The sequence below is a fragment of the Ornithorhynchus anatinus genome, chromosome 7, assembly GCF_004115215.2.
Source record: "Ornithorhynchus anatinus isolate Pmale09 chromosome 7, mOrnAna1.pri.v4, whole genome shotgun sequence".
Taxonomy (NCBI): Eukaryota; Metazoa; Chordata; class Mammalia; order Monotremata; family Ornithorhynchidae; genus Ornithorhynchus; species Ornithorhynchus anatinus.
Window position 1 is genome coordinate 20,339,465 of NC_041734.1, and position 15,110 is coordinate 20,354,574.

Here is a 15,110-nt window from a genome sequence, read left to right on the forward strand (position 1 = left end):
AAGGAGAAACCTTCTTCATGCAATATCTCCTCCTTAATTCTCTCTTGGGTCTTTAAGGCCTAACTTCTTGAGAGCATAGAGAATGTTTGACATGAAAAAGGAGATATTTGCTTCATGCAATATCTCCTCCTTAATTCTCTCTTGGGTCTTTAAGGCCTAACTCCTTGAGAGCATGGAGAATGTTTGAGGGTTTGAGGTGAAAAAGAGAGCTTTGCTTCATGCAGTAGCTCTCCTACTTAATTAAATCCTTGGTCTTTAAGGCCAAACTCCTTGAGAAAGCAGTATGAACATTTGAAAATGGAAAGGAGAAACCTTCTTCATGCAATATCTCCTCCTTAATTCTCTCTTGGGTCTTTAAGGCCTAACTTCTTGAGAGCATAGAGAATGTTTGACATGAAAAAGGAGATATTTGCTTCATGCAATATCTCCTCCTTAATTCTCTCTTGGGTCTTTAAGGCCTAACTCCTTGAGAGCATGGAGAATGTTTGAGGTGAAAAAGGAGAGGTTTGCTTCATGCAATATCTCGCCTTCATCATTCCCTCCTGGGTCTTTAAGGCCATACTCACTGAGGTTGCAGAATGAGTCTTTGAAAATGAAAAGGAGAAAACTGCTTCATGCACTATCTCCTCCTTAATTCTCTCTTGGGTCTTAAAGCCCAATTCCTCAAGAGAGCATACAGAATGTTTGAAGTGAAAAAGGAGAGATTTGCTTCATGCAATATCTCTCCTTCATCATTCTCTCCTGAGCCTTTAAGGCCAAACACCCCGAGACAGCACAGTGAATGTTTGAAAATGAAAAGGAGAAAACTGCTTCATGCAATTTCTCCTCCTTAATTGCTCTTGGGTCTTGAAGGCCTCCCTCTCTCAGAGAGAGCATGGAGAATGTCTGAGGTGAAAAAGGAGAGATTACCTTTATGCAATATCTCTCCTTCCTAATTCTCTCCTGGGTCTTTAAGGCCATACTCACTGAGGTTGCAGAATGAGTCTTTGAAAATGAAAAGGAGAAAACTGCTTCATGCACTATCTCCTCCTTAATTCTCTCTTGGGTCTGAAAGCCCAATTCCTCGAGAGAGCATACAGAATGTTTGAAGTGAAAAAGGAGAGATTTGCTTCATGCAATATCTCTCCTTCATCATTCTCTCCTGGGCCTTTAAGGCCAAACACCCCGAGACAACACAGTGAATGTTTGAACATGAAAAGGAGAAAACTGCTTCATGCAATTTCTCCTCCTTAATTGCTCTTGGGTCTTGAAGGCCTCCCTCTCTCCGAGAGAGCATGGAGAATGTCTGAGGTGAAAAAGGAGAGATTAGCTTCATGCAGTATCTCTCCTTCCTAATTCTCTCCTGGGTCTTTAAGGCCGTACTCACTGAGGTTGCAGAATGAGTCTTTGAAAAAGAAAAGGAGAAACCTGCTTCATGCAGTTTCTCCTCCTTAATTGTCCTTTGGTCTTTAAGGCCTAACTCCTTGAGAGCTTGGAGAATGTTTGAGGTGAAAAAGGAGAGATTTGCTTTATGCAATATCTCCTCCTTAATTCTCTCTTGGGTCTTTAAGGCCCAACTCCTTGAGAGCATGGAGAATGTGTGAGGTGAAAAAGGAGAGGTTGGCTTCATGCAATATCTCGCCTTCATCATTCCCTCCTGGGTCTTTAAGGCCAGACTCCCCGAGAGAGCACAGATAATGACTGAAAATGAAAAGGAGAAAACTGCTTCATGCAATTTCTCCTGCTTAATTGTCTCTTGGCTCTTTATGGCCTAGCTCCTTGAGAGCATGGAGAATGTTTGCAGATGAAAAGCAGAGATATGCTTCATGCAATATCTCTCCTTTATCATTCTCTCCTGGGCCTCTAAGGTGAAACTCCTCGAGAGAGAGCACAGAAAATGATTGCAAAACAAAAGGAGAAAACTACTTCATGCAATTTCTCCTGCTTAATTGTCTCTTGGGTCTTTAAGGCCTAACTCCTTGAGAGCATGGAGAATGTTTGCGCATGAAAAGCAGAGATATGCTTCATGCAATATCTCTCCCTCTTAATGAAAACCTGGGGCTTCAAGACCAAACTCCTTGAGAGAACAGAATTAGTGTTTGAAAATGAAAAGGAGAAACCTGCTCCATGCAGTTTCTCCTCCTTAATTCTCCTTTGGTCTTTAAGGCCTAACTCTTTGAGAGCATGGAGAATGTTTGAGGTGAAAAAGGAGAGAGTTGCTGTATGCAATATCTCCTCCTTAATTCTCTCTTGGGTCTTTAAGGCCCAACTCCTTGAGAGCATGGAGAATGTGTGAGGTGAAAAAGGAGAGGTTTGCTTCATGCAATATTCATCATCATCATTCATCATTCTCTCCTGGGCCTTTACGGCCAAACTCCCCAAGAGAGCACAGAAAATGATTGCAAAAAAAAAGGAGAAAACTACTTCATGCAATTTCTCCTGCTTAATTGACTCTTGGGTCTTTAAGGCCTAACTCCTTGAGAGCATGGAGAATGTTTGCGCATGAAAAGCAGAGATATACTTCATGCAATATCTCTCCCTCTTAATGAAAACCTGGGGCTTCAAGACCAAGCTCCTTGAGAGAACAGAATTTGTGTTTGTAAATGAAAAGGAGAAATCTGCTTCATGCAGTTTCTTCTCCTTAATTCTCCTTTGGTCTTTAAGGCCTAACTCCTTGAGAGCTTGGAGAATGTTTGAGGTGAAAAAGGAGAGAGTTGCTTTATGCAATATCTCCTCCTTAATTCTCTCTTGGGTCTTTAAGGCCCAACTCCTTGAGAGCATGGAGAATGTGTGAGGTGAAAAGGGAGAGGTTTGCTTCAGCAATATCTCTCCTTCATCATTCTCTCCTGGGTCTTTAAGGCCAAACTCCCCGAGAGAGCACAGAAAATGATTGCAAATAAAAAGGAGAAAACTGCTTCATGCAATTTCTCCTCCTGAATTGCTCTTGGGTCTTTAAGGCCTAACTCCCTTAGGGATAGCATGGAGAATGTCTGAGGTGAAAAAGGAGAGATTTGCTTCATGCAATATCTCTCCTTCCTAATTCTCTCCTGGGTCTTTAAGGCCATACTCACTGAGGTTGCAGAATGAGTCTTTGAAAATGAAAAGGAGACAACTGCTTCATGCAATATCTCCTCCCTAATTCTCTCTTGGATCTGAAAGCCCTAACTCCTCGAGAGAGCATACAGAATGTTTGAGGTGAAAAAGAGAGCTTTGCTTCATGCAGTAGCTCTCCTACTTAATTAAATCCTTGGTCTTTAAGGCCAAACTCCTTGAGAAAGCAGAATGAACATTTGAAAATGAAAAGGAGAAATCTGCTTCATGCACTATCTCCTCCTTAATTCTCTCTTGGGTCTTTAAGGCCTAACTCTTTGAGAGCATGGTGAATGGTTGAGGTGAAAAAGAAGAGATTGGCTTCATGCAATATCTCTCCTTCATAATTCCCTCTTGGGTCTTTAAGGCCAGACTCCCCGAGATAGCACAGATAATGATTGAAAATGAAAAGGAGAAAACTGCTTCATGCAATTTCTCCTGCTTAATTGTCTCTTGGGTCTTTAAGGCCTATCTCCTTGAGAGCATGGAGAATGTTTGCGGATGAAAAGCAGAGATATGCTTCATGCAATATCTCTCCCTCGTAATGAAAACCTGGGGCTTCAAGACCAAACTCTTTGAGAGAGCAGTAGTAATGTTTGAAAATGAAAAGGCGAAACCTGCTTCATGCAATTTCTCCTCCTTAATTCTCCTTTGGTCTTTAAGGCCTAACTCCTTGAGAGCTTGGAGAATGTTGGAGGTGAAAAAGGAGAAATTTGCTTCATGCAGTATCTCTCCTACTTAATTTACCTTCTGGGCCTTTAAGGCCAAACTCCTTGAGAAAGCAGAATGAATATTTGAAAATGGAAAGGAGAAACCTGCATCATACAATATCTCCTCCTTATTTCTCTCTTGGGTCTTTAAGGCCAAACTTCCTGAGAGCATGGAGAATGTTAGAGGTGAAAAAGGAGAGATTTACTTCATGCAATATCTCCTCTTTAATTCTCTCTTGGTCCTTTAAGGCCAAACTTCTTGAGAGCATGGAGATCTTTTGAGGTGAAAAAAGGAGAGATTTGGTTCATGCAATATGTCTCCTTCTTAATGTATATCCTGGGTCCTTAAGTCCAAACTCCCTGAAACAGGCGAATGAATGTTTGAAAATGAAAAGGAGAAACCTACTTCATGCAATATCTCCTCCTTAATTCTCTCTTGGGTCTTTAAGACCTAACTCCTTGAGAGCATGGAGAATGTCTGAGGTGAAAAGCAGAGATTTGCTTCATGCACTATCTCACCCTCATAATTCTCTCTTGGATCTTTAAGGCCATACTTGCTGAGATAGCCCAATGAGGCTTTGAAAGTGCAAAGGAGAAACCTGCTTCATGCAATCTCTCTTCCTCGATTCTCTGTTGAGCCTTAAAATCCTAATACCTTGAGAGAGCATAAAGAATGTTGGAGACAAAGAAGGAAAGATTTGCTTCATGCAGTATCTCCCCTTCAATATTCTCTCCTGGGTCTTTAAGACCAAACTCCCTTGAGAGTGGAGTGAATGTTTGAAACTGAAGAGGAGAAACCTTCCTCATGCACTTTCTCCTCCTTACTTCCCTCTTGGGTCTTTAAGGCCTAACTCCCTAAACGAATAGGGACAACCTTTGAAGTGGAAAAGGAGGGATTGTCTTCATGCCAATCTCCTGGGTCTTTAAGACCAAACTCCCTGAGAGCAGACTGAATGAAAATGAAAAGGCGAAAGCTGTTTGACGCAATTTCCCCTCCTTACATCTCTCTTAGACTTTAAGGCTTAACTCCTTGAGGGAGCGAGGAGAATATTTGAGGAATAAAAAGGAGAGATTTGCTTCATGCAATACGTTCTTCCTAATTCTCTCTTGGGCCTTTAAGAACTAACCCCTGCAGAGAACAGAGAGAACACTTGAGGTGAAAAGGAGACATTTGCTTCATGCAATATCTCTCCTTCTTAATTCTCTCTTGGGTCTTTAAGGCCTAACTCCTTGGGAGATCAGAGAGAATGTTTGAAGTGAAAAAGGAGAATTCTGCTTCATGCAGAATCACCTCCTTAATTCCCTCATGGGACTCTAAGGACAAAAAATGTTGCAAGATGAGGAGGAGAGAAATGCTTCATGCATTATCTACTCATTAATTTTCTTTTGGGTCTGTGAGGTCTAACAAAGAGAGATTGTCAAAGGTGAAAGAGGAGAGATTTGCTTCATGTAGAGTCTCCATTTTCAATCATACTTAGGTCTTCACGACTTATTGCCTCACATGTGCAGGGACTATTTTAGGCAGAAAAGGAGAGACTTGCTTCATGCAATGTGTACCTAATTCTCTCCTTGTTCTTTACGGCTTAAATACTTGAGAAAGCGGAGAGAATATATGAGATGAAAAATGAGAGATGTGCTTCATGCAGTATCTCCCATTTAATTTTCACATAGGTCTTCATGACCTAATGCCCCGAGTGAGCAGAGAGAATATTTTATGTGGAAAAGGAGAGCTTTGCTTCACACAATATCTCTCCTTCATTCTCTTCTGGGTCTTTACGACCTAATGCCCCAAGTGAGCAAAGGAAATGATTGAAGAAGAAAGGGAAACATTGGCCTCACACCATATCTCCTTCATAAATGTCTCCTGGGCCGTTAAGGCCTAATACCTTGAGAGAGCATAAAGAATGCTTGAGGTGGAAAAAGAGAGATTTGCTTCATGCAACGTCTCCCCCTTAATTCTCTTCTGGGTCTTCAAGGCCCGACTCCATGAGCGATCAGAGATAATATTTGAAATGGAAAAGAAGTTGGCTTCCTGCAATATGCACTTCATAATTGTCTCCTGGGTCTTTAACTCCTAATTCCTTGGGAGAGCAAAGAGAATATTTGAGGAGAAGAAGGAGAGATTTACTTCATGCAATATCTTTCCTCGTAATTCTCTCCTGGGTCTTCAAGGCCTGGCTGCTTCAGCCAGTTTGAGATACAAAACCCACATGTCTCCATGTTAATTCCCCTTAAAACCTCTGAAAGAGTTTTCACCTTTATCCTCTCACACTACCTGCGAGGGACGAACGGCATCAAGGCCCAGGCCTTCTGGGACAGCGAATCAGGTATGAGAGGAGGATGCCCAGAAGTCGGGTTGTGGGGAATGTGTGGGATTGTAGTGTAGTTATTTATTTCAATGCCTGTTTCCTTCTCTAGACTGTACACTCTTTTTAGGGCTGGTGGCATGTCTCAGTGCATACCAATGTTTGATTCACTGACGCACACCACATCCTAGCTGTCTCTGGAGGTTATGCTAATGCTTAAGATATTAATATTATGTTAAAAGTTTTATTATAACTCACAAAAACATTATGTGCTCTCAAGTTTTGCTTAATATAATCAAGACCTGACCAAAAACTGATGTTTGTCCAATCAATTCTGGGCAATACCTTTTACCTCTGATTCCCCACCCCCCTCCTCCCCGCCCCTGCCCAATGAAAACAGTATTCCAACATATATTTGGGGTTTCTCCAGTTTGGACTGCTTCTGTGTAACAGCTAGGGAATCTGGAAGACTAAGGAAGTCCAGATCCAGGCTCGGCCCTCATAGCTTGCTGAAGCGCCAAATGAAGTTGGTTCTTAGTGAAGATAAAATGTATAATTCAGTTTGTGTGCATCGGTGCAACTGAATTCTCCCTCGGACTTCCCTGGATTGGGTGGGTCAGTAGACTTGGGGCCCCCTCTGGCACCAGCTTGTCTCTTAAAGACTCTCCTGCCTTTTTTGCAGATGCAGGAACCCACAAAGGTTCAGCTCTGACTTCTCAACAGCCCAAGGAGAAAGATAGGGGTAGGTTGAACTCTCCAAAATGTATGTTGTGCACACAAAGGGCCCTTGTGTTCAGTAGAAGACACTTGGTTATAGATGCTGTCAACAGAAATAACTTAGAAAAAAATTGGTGTAATTCTGTCAAGTCTATTATTTTTCTCTCTACACTCCATTTGTTCCTTGCGGGGATGGACTGGGCCCATGACCAGGATCCAGCTCCTCTAGACAGGGCAATAAATGTTAACTATTTGTGCAGAACAGAAAATTACCAAAAATGTATGCTGATGCTAACTCATGATTCTAAAATCTAGCTCCTTGTGTAGAGATGCAATAGAGAATTTGAAAATCTGTCCTATCCCTCTGCAGTACCAGCCTTGGTATAGAAAGGCTCTCTGGAATGAATGTTCATCAGCCACAGAAGAAGAGAGGACGCGTGGAAATCAGGCAACTGTCCGCGGTCCCTGTCACCACCTCCGGTCTTTATGGCCCCAAATGAGGGAGTAGGCAAAGGGGGCTTTACTTCACGTAGAAGTAAATGTAGTCCCCTGCAGCCTCCTAGGAAGATCTCTACCCTGGGTCTTCGACGCTCAGGTGCTGGAGGAAGAAAGCAGGGTCCCCTCCCCACCCGTCTTCCTTCTCTATGGCTGGGAGGGAGAGAAAAGAGAAAATCTGTAGAGGTTTAGGGGGCTGAAAAATTCTATGGCATTGAAATGATGTCAGCTCACTATTTAAATGGCTCATGCATAACCCAGAGGTAAATGTTTCCCTTCTTTGCTAATCATCTTTAACCATAACAAACTCAATTTTTCTATCCTCATCAATGTTCAATGGAAAAATACTTTCTCTGATTCAGTTAAAATCAAGCTCAACCACCTGCATTCATTAACTCCACATCATTTCAAAACCCAATAAAGTAGTTAAATAGATAAATAAATAAAGTTTAAAAAGCCCTAGGGAACCCAAAACTCAATGAAATAGTGTAAAATTAAAACTAATCATTAAAAGTCAACATATAAAGCAAGGCATCATCGACATATAATCATCACATATAATTCTCCTTTCCATTGAATATTAGATATATGGAAATTTTTTGGTAGAAATCATTCTCTCTAGATTCCGGATTTGGAAGACGAAGCACGGGAAACTTGATCTCTGCTTTTTTGGGCCATTATTAGCCTAAGTGGCTTGAGTGAGCAAGGTGACTATGACCCCAAAGTCCTATCTATTCTACTGGAAAAGCCGGGAGCTTAATGTCATCCCAATCGGAGCTCTGAATTTGCTTTATTTGAAAACTCTTGTTGTTTGTTGAGAAGATCATGACCTCTGTTTCTTTAACATTGCACACGTAGTATCATGTCCTAACAGCCCGGAATATCTAAAGATTAAGTCCACGGGCCAGGTGGAGATTGTCAGCCTGGGCTCGGTCTTCCCCACCCGGGGCAGCGAGCACCGGGTCCCGACGCGACGCAGAGCAGCGGTAAGCAGTCTCCCCCGGGGACACGACAGAGCAGGCCGCTGGCAACGCCCAAACAGAGGTACGAGGGAGGGGGAGAGAAGATGGGCCTGAGTGGCGTGCTCTTGCCGTATCCCTGGGATGGACCTGGGGACAGGGGAGAGTCAACTGGTTACGGTCACACCTGCTGAGCCTTATCCATTTCAGAATTTGTGGGGAGGATATCTGTTCCCTCTGGCAGGAGAGTATCATCGGCCTTCCCGTATCCTGGAAGAATGAGATGAAGTTACAGGAGGAACGAGAGAGCATCCCCGGCTCATGAAGGACGAGGCGTGTGATTGGGTCTGCGTCGCCAGCCTGGCAGCTGTCCCTGCAGCCCCATATTGCAGGGGGGATGCGGGGGCAGCCCGGTGAGGCGGAGCAGGGAAACTGGGTGCGAGGAGGAGGGGCTGGAGGTCTGAACAACTAAATCGCACTATCACTAGGTGCCCCCTGATTCTCAACGGGAGCGCCACTGCAGGGGGGACAGTGGCAGTGCCGGGAGGGAGGGCAAAGGAGTATTATCCGGTTCTCCTGGGTCTCCCCTCCTCCCTGTTCTCCCCTTCTCCTCTTTACCTCCCCTTTTTTTCCATCCTAGACCACAGCCCCCCTACTGTCCTGCTCTGGAATTCATCGCCTGCCTGCCCCCTACCATCCTGCCTTGGAATTCATCGCCTGCCTGCCGACAGCCACCCCAGGACACGCCTGCTTCATCATTCCTGGGCACCTCAGCCAAGACAACTCCAGCCCCTCTCCTGGGGTGTGCCCTGGGGCCTCCAGCTGTCCCTAACCTTCTGCAGGGCCCCTTCTCCCTCCTCCTCTCTCCCCTCCACCTCCCCCACCCAGGACACACATTTCCAGGCAGGCAGCTGGCCACGCCTAAACAGAGGTATGAGGGAGGTGGGAGAGAAGATGGCCCTGGGGTGACGTGCTCTTGCCAAATCCCTGGGATGGACCTGGGGACAGGGGAGAGTCAACTAGTTACGGTCACACCTGCTGAGGCTTTTCCACTTCAGAATTTGCGGGGAGGATATCCGTTTCCTCCGACAGGAGAGTATCATCGGCCTTCCCGTTTCCAGGAAGAATGAGATGAAGTTACAGGAGGAACGAGAGAGCGTCCCCGGCTCGTGCAGGACGAGGCGTGTGATTGTCTCTGCGTCGCCGGCCTGGCAGCTGTCCCTGCAGCCCCATATTGCAGGGGGCGATGCGGGGGCAGCCCGGTGAGGCGGAGCAGGGAAATTGGGTGCGAGGAGGAGGGCTGGAGGTCTGAACAACTAAGCTGCACTGCCACTAGGTGCCCCCTGATTCTCAATGGGAGCACCATTGCAGGGGGGACAGTGGCAGTGCCAGGAGGGAGGGCAAAGGAGCATTATTGGTTTCTCCTGGGTCTCCCCTCCTCCCTGTTCTTCCCTTCTCCTCTTTGCCTCCCCTTTTTTTCCATCCTAGACCACAGTCCCCCTACTGTCCTGCTCTTACATGACATGCATCGCCTGCCTACCCCCTACCCATCCTGCTCTGGAATTCATCGCCTGCCTGCCCACAGCAATCCCAGGACACACCTGATTCATCATTCTGCTGGACCTCAGCCAGGACAACTCCAGCACCCCCTCCCCGGCTGTCCCCTGGGGCCTCCAACTGTCTCCAACTTTCTCCAGAGCCCTTCCCCCTCCTCTGAGGGTAAGTTGAGAAGGTTGGGACCGTGTGAAGTGATTGCAGCATGGATTTGAGAGAGAGAAATGAATCTGGGATATTTCTTTTGGGGTTTGTGGAAAAGCATTTCTTACTTTACTGGAGTTTAGGGTGCTACTGCTACAGATTTCAGAGGAACTTTACTGGGACTGTATCTCTTTCACGCTCCAGACGGCAGTCCTGAACTGACCTGTTTTCAGCCTGACTTGAAATGGACAACCCGGACAACAGTGGACAGTGGAAAACAAGCGTAAGTGATGATAGGTAACCATGCTGAAATGATTAACATGTGATAATTCTTTATCTGTGCATCTTGCTTTATAAAGTGTCAATTCCTATTTGCTTTTGATAAGTGCTAGTGAGTATTTTTTAGTTTTGCCCCAGGGGTTCTGCTTTTTTTTTTTCTAAATGTTTCATTGCCTGTCTGCTCTCAAATTGGTTACCTGTGCCTCTGACCCTATTCCCTTTCACCTTCCCAAAACACTTGCTACCACTTTATCACTGACTCCTCCTCTCTGTCCTTCTGCATCCTCCAGCTATCACCTCATATCTCAAGCACTTAATATTAAGTGCCTTCTGTGTGCAGAGTGCTGTACTATAGATTTGAACTCCATGTCCTTCTCATACTTCACTTCTTCCTTCAAAGTCTGAGACATGCAATCCCTCGTGTTTAATTTATCCAACTCCACACAGCCTTCGCCCACGAAAGGCATCTAAATAACACATATGGAATAAAAACTTGACAGCTAAGAACCTTTTTCATGCTGGAATTATTTTGCAGTTGAAGTTGGAAGAGGAGCGTGAACTGCTGAAGAATACTGACAGAGCTCTCAGGGAAGAAAATGCATTCCTCTAGGATCGGCTGAAAACCACTCATTTAGAACAACAAGAAAGTGAGTGCTCTCCTCAAATCATACATGCTAACTGCATGCTTTTTTTTTTTGAGTCTCAACGATTAATCCTGTAATAATCTGTCTTCCCTTCAACTTCAGATAGCAAGCTAGCAAAGCCACCGGGTAAATTAAAGCTGTGTGCTCACTGGGCCAGCTATGATGCTGAATTTGCCAAGGCTTGGAAGGTCTTCTACCAAAGCTTGAACAGTGAAGGGCCAGTCCCTGCAGCTGAGACACTACAGAGCACCTGTACATAGACTGGAATTCCAAATGGTTTCTCGGTAGGGTAGGAGTCCTTAATGCTTTTGCATTTCTTCAGGAAGTGAGGTTTCTGAAACCGATTAACTATATGTGCCCTTGCTTATATACGAATATACATGCCCAGTTCTAGAGTTACTCTTCCATATTTTTTCCAAGTGCTAAAAAAAGCATGAAACCAATGTAGAATGTACTGTGAAAAAAACCAGCTATTTTTTTTAATGGTATCTAAAGTGCTCACTATGCGCCAGGCATTGTACTAAGCACTCAGGTAGATATGAGATATTCAGGTTGAACACAGTCCCTGTTCCACAAGGGGCACTCAGTCTGAATCTCCATTTTACAGATGAGGCAACTGAGGCCCAGAGAGGTTAAATGACTTGTCTAAGGTCAAACAGGAGATAAGTGGCAGAGCCAGGATTAGAACCCAGGTTTTCCTGACTTGCAGGCCCATGCTCTATCCACTTGGCCATGCTGCTTGTCAGTCTTTCGGTCACATTAATAACCTGAGTCACATTAATAACCTGAGCAGAAAGGTTAGGATGGGGGCGAGGAAAATGCCTTAATGGGATGATAATCATGTCCTTAGGTAGGAGGAAATCCAAAAGATAGATCAGGAGGGACCAAATTCTCCCAAAACTGCCTTTCGTGGGTTGGAGTTCTGCCAAAAACCTAGCCAAAGGCCTATACTTAGAAGCTCTAACTCAGGAAGTGCTGGTCCTTTCTGTTACTAGAGGGCAGAGTTGGCTGTTCTGTTCCCCGACTTGCCACGATATCAGACAGCACGTGGATCATCCTGCAACAAGCATTCTCAAGTTCCTGAAACCACCCCAGATCCTTACTTGCCTGCCGTTTGACCTGGGGTAAGTCACTTCACTTCTCTCTCTGTGCCTAAGTGCTCTCTTTTGTAAAACGGGATTAAGGATTTGAGCCCTGTGTGGGACAGGGTCTGTAACCAAGCCAATTATCTCCTGTCTACCCAAGCGCTCAGTGCAGTGTCTGATACATGGTAAGCGCTTAACTAATACCACAGTGTATATCATCAGTAGGTATAGAGGCCTGTCTTAAGAACTTGGAGAGTGATCGGTACAGGTAACCCTGCCTAAAAGGAGCAGATACCATGAGCACCCCAGCCTAGCAATTTCTTTAGAATGACCCAGGGAAGGGAGAGACCTCCAAGGACAATGGATGATGGACAAGAGGGATACTACCTGTGTACCCAGGCAAACAACAGAAATCTTACTCATTTTAAAGAAATACTAAGAGGAAGCCCAGTCTAATCCTAGTTTAAACAGTTAAACAAATTTCAAGGTAAAGATGGTGATAAATTCTTATTCCAGCTGGATTTAAGACCATAAATTCCTAGTTGGATCTAAGAGTACTAGACTACTGAAAAGAAATGCTCGAAAGGTGTCAGTTATGGTGATTTTACAGATGGGAAAACTAGTTAAGAAAAAAAAAAGTGAAGTACAAGTCCAGGATCATAAGACAGAGTGATGATGCTACCCTATCAGTATTTGCTTGGGGGAGTGCAACCAAAGCAAGACATTTCTAAGTGTATGTATGCTATTCATTGTTCTGTGACGCCTCATATTGCTTCCTATTGTGACTCATGAAAAAGAACATATTCAGTATACTCTAATGCTGCCGCTTACCTGTGTGTATTGTTTTTCAGGAGGACGACAGGCAGTTGCATCTTTTTACTGAAAGACAGGCACATATGCTAAAGGCCTTTGAGGAACTGCTAGACTGAAGTTTCTCTGGAAACTGAAAAAGAAGAGAGAAAATTCAGTGCCCAGCTAATGTGCAGACTCTACTTGCCTAGCACATCTTTGAAAGTTACTAGGCCAATTATTTTGTACAACTGAAAGACATTTTCAAGCCCCCTCATATTCTGTTGGTAAACCTGTCCTACCCAATTGGGATCTTCAAACTTCTGTAAAGATAATACAGTTTAAGTCGTATGCTTTAAATCATTGTTTTGTGAACTGTACAACACAGATTAAGGGGCCTGGGTTAATCTGAGCTCAGTGTCCCTTTGTGAGGGGGGAGTTTTAGGACTATGAGCAAACTGAGACTTGGAACTCATGATGATGATGATGATGATGATGATGATGATGATGATGATGACGAAGTGTTGCCAATTCTGCAGGAAGCCAAGTCCTCTAGACTGTAAGCTCCTTGTGGTCAGGGAATGTCTCTGTTATATTGTTAAATCGTACTTTCCCAAGCTCTTAGTACAGTGCCCTGCACACAGTAAGTGCTCAATAAATACATTTGAACGCTTGACTGAAGCAAAGAGTCTGTGCCAACAACCACCCCAGGACATGCCTGATTCATGATTCCTCCACACCTCAGCCAAGACAACTCCAGCCCTTCCCCCAAGCTGTTTCCTGGGATGTCCAGCTGTCTCTAACCTTCTCCAGCATCCCCCCACCGCCCCTTCCCATCAAGCACACAAAAGCACACTCCCCGGGAATAATGAATAAAATGGTATTAACTTCAATCTCAAGCCTGTGGACTTTCCCTTGTTTGTGAATGAGGTCTTTGCCACAAAAGCAATTTCAGACACACCACCTCGTGCTCTCAACAAACCCTGCCCCTCAAACAGCAAAGATTTTTCAGGTGGATGGATGTCTCTAAGACATTCTTCTTGGTGGGAAGGGAAGGAAGGCTCTCTGAACAGAACCAGCTATGGGTTCTGCCAAGTGCATGGGCCCGAACCCCTGAGCCACCCCTATGTGTGTACACCATAAATGTTTTGAGAGGCCGGGCCCATCCTCTGTCTGCTGGGTGCTTGGCCCGAGCCACCAACTGTGGGAAAACTGAACTGTGTTCTTTGGACTTGGACAACCCTCACTACCTCAGTGGTTGCCATCTCCTCCCTTCATGTTCTCCAAAGACCTAATTGCCAGAACTCTGACCCGCACAGCAGCTGCATCCCCTCACAGGTTCCCACAGTCACACTAAACCTTCCAAGACAGACCCCTTCCACGAAGTGCTAAGCCCAAACGAGGAAACCTGTAATAACAACGATGATGATAATAATAACCATAATGATAGTATTTCTTAAGTGGTTACCAAGTGTGGGGATCGATACAAGTAAATCAGGCTGGACGTAGTCAAAGTCCTTCATGGGTGTCACGGTTTTAGTAGGAGGGAGGACAAGTATTGAATCCCCATTTTACAGATGAGGAAACTGAGGCACGGAGCAGTGAAGTGATGTGCCCAAGGCCACCCAGCAGGCAAGTGGCTGAAACAGGATGAGAACCCAGTTCCTCTGACACCTAAGCCAGTGTTCTTTTCACCAGCCATTCTGCTTCTCTAGAACTAAGACTCATACCACTTGGAAATGAAAAGAGGTTTCAACCTTTTCTGGGCCTCTGCAGTTTCAACCTTTCACCTGCAGCCCCTATCCTCCTCCCAACACACACACACACATACACAAACACACACACAGGAGCAGGAGTTGTGGTCTTGTCTTCTGTTTCTTGCTGTGCTACCAGTGATGGGCTCTAGGAAGAAGCAGTGGCATCAGTTTGTGTGTGTGTAAGTTTGGATGCCTGTGATGAGTGTCTGTGCCTGAGGAGGTGAAATGAGATTTTTCATCCCAATTCAACTTTTCCTAGTTTGGCATTAGATGTTTTCTAGGCCTGGTCCCCTGGGTCCTCAGCCTTGGGCCCCATCCCTGAGGGAGGTAGGCCCTGAATAACCCAGTGCTCTGCACCAATGCCACATCTGGCTCACAGTGTCCTCCAGGGCCCGGCAGGTGGAAACCAGCCACTTCCCCCAGGGAGTGGTTTGAGAGAGCAGATAATCGCGAACAGCTCTCCCTTCCTTCCAACCCCAAGTGGCCAGTTCTTGCCCTTCCTTTCTGCCTACCGGGCTTTACATCCCACCACCCCCGATCCAGGGCAATGATGGGTATTGAGAGATTAGAGCCAGTAGGATCATAGAGAGCTGGAAAAGGCT

The 15,110-nt window shown here is 45.1% G+C and overlaps 1 long non-coding RNA gene across 8 annotated transcripts; it reads left to right on the forward strand.

The window, feature by feature from the left end:
• Positions 1–1,573: 1,573 nt before the first annotated feature.
• On the forward strand, positions 1,574–13,111 carry LOC103168064. 8 transcript variants are annotated; one of them, XR_005660169.1, is made up of 9 exons: positions 1,574–6,106; positions 6,768–6,827; positions 7,173–9,187; positions 9,349–9,975; positions 10,159–10,237; positions 10,769–10,880; positions 10,980–11,129; positions 11,873–12,001; positions 12,814–13,111. It is a non-coding gene; the product is annotated as an uncharacterized LOC103168064 (long non-coding RNA). The 8 variants fall into 8 exon arrangements; XR_005660170.1 differs by having other exon boundaries at positions 9,378–9,975; XR_003760755.1 differs by having other exon boundaries at positions 7,173–8,601; positions 8,897–9,975.
• The last annotated feature ends 1,999 nt before the right edge of the window (positions 13,112–15,110 follow it).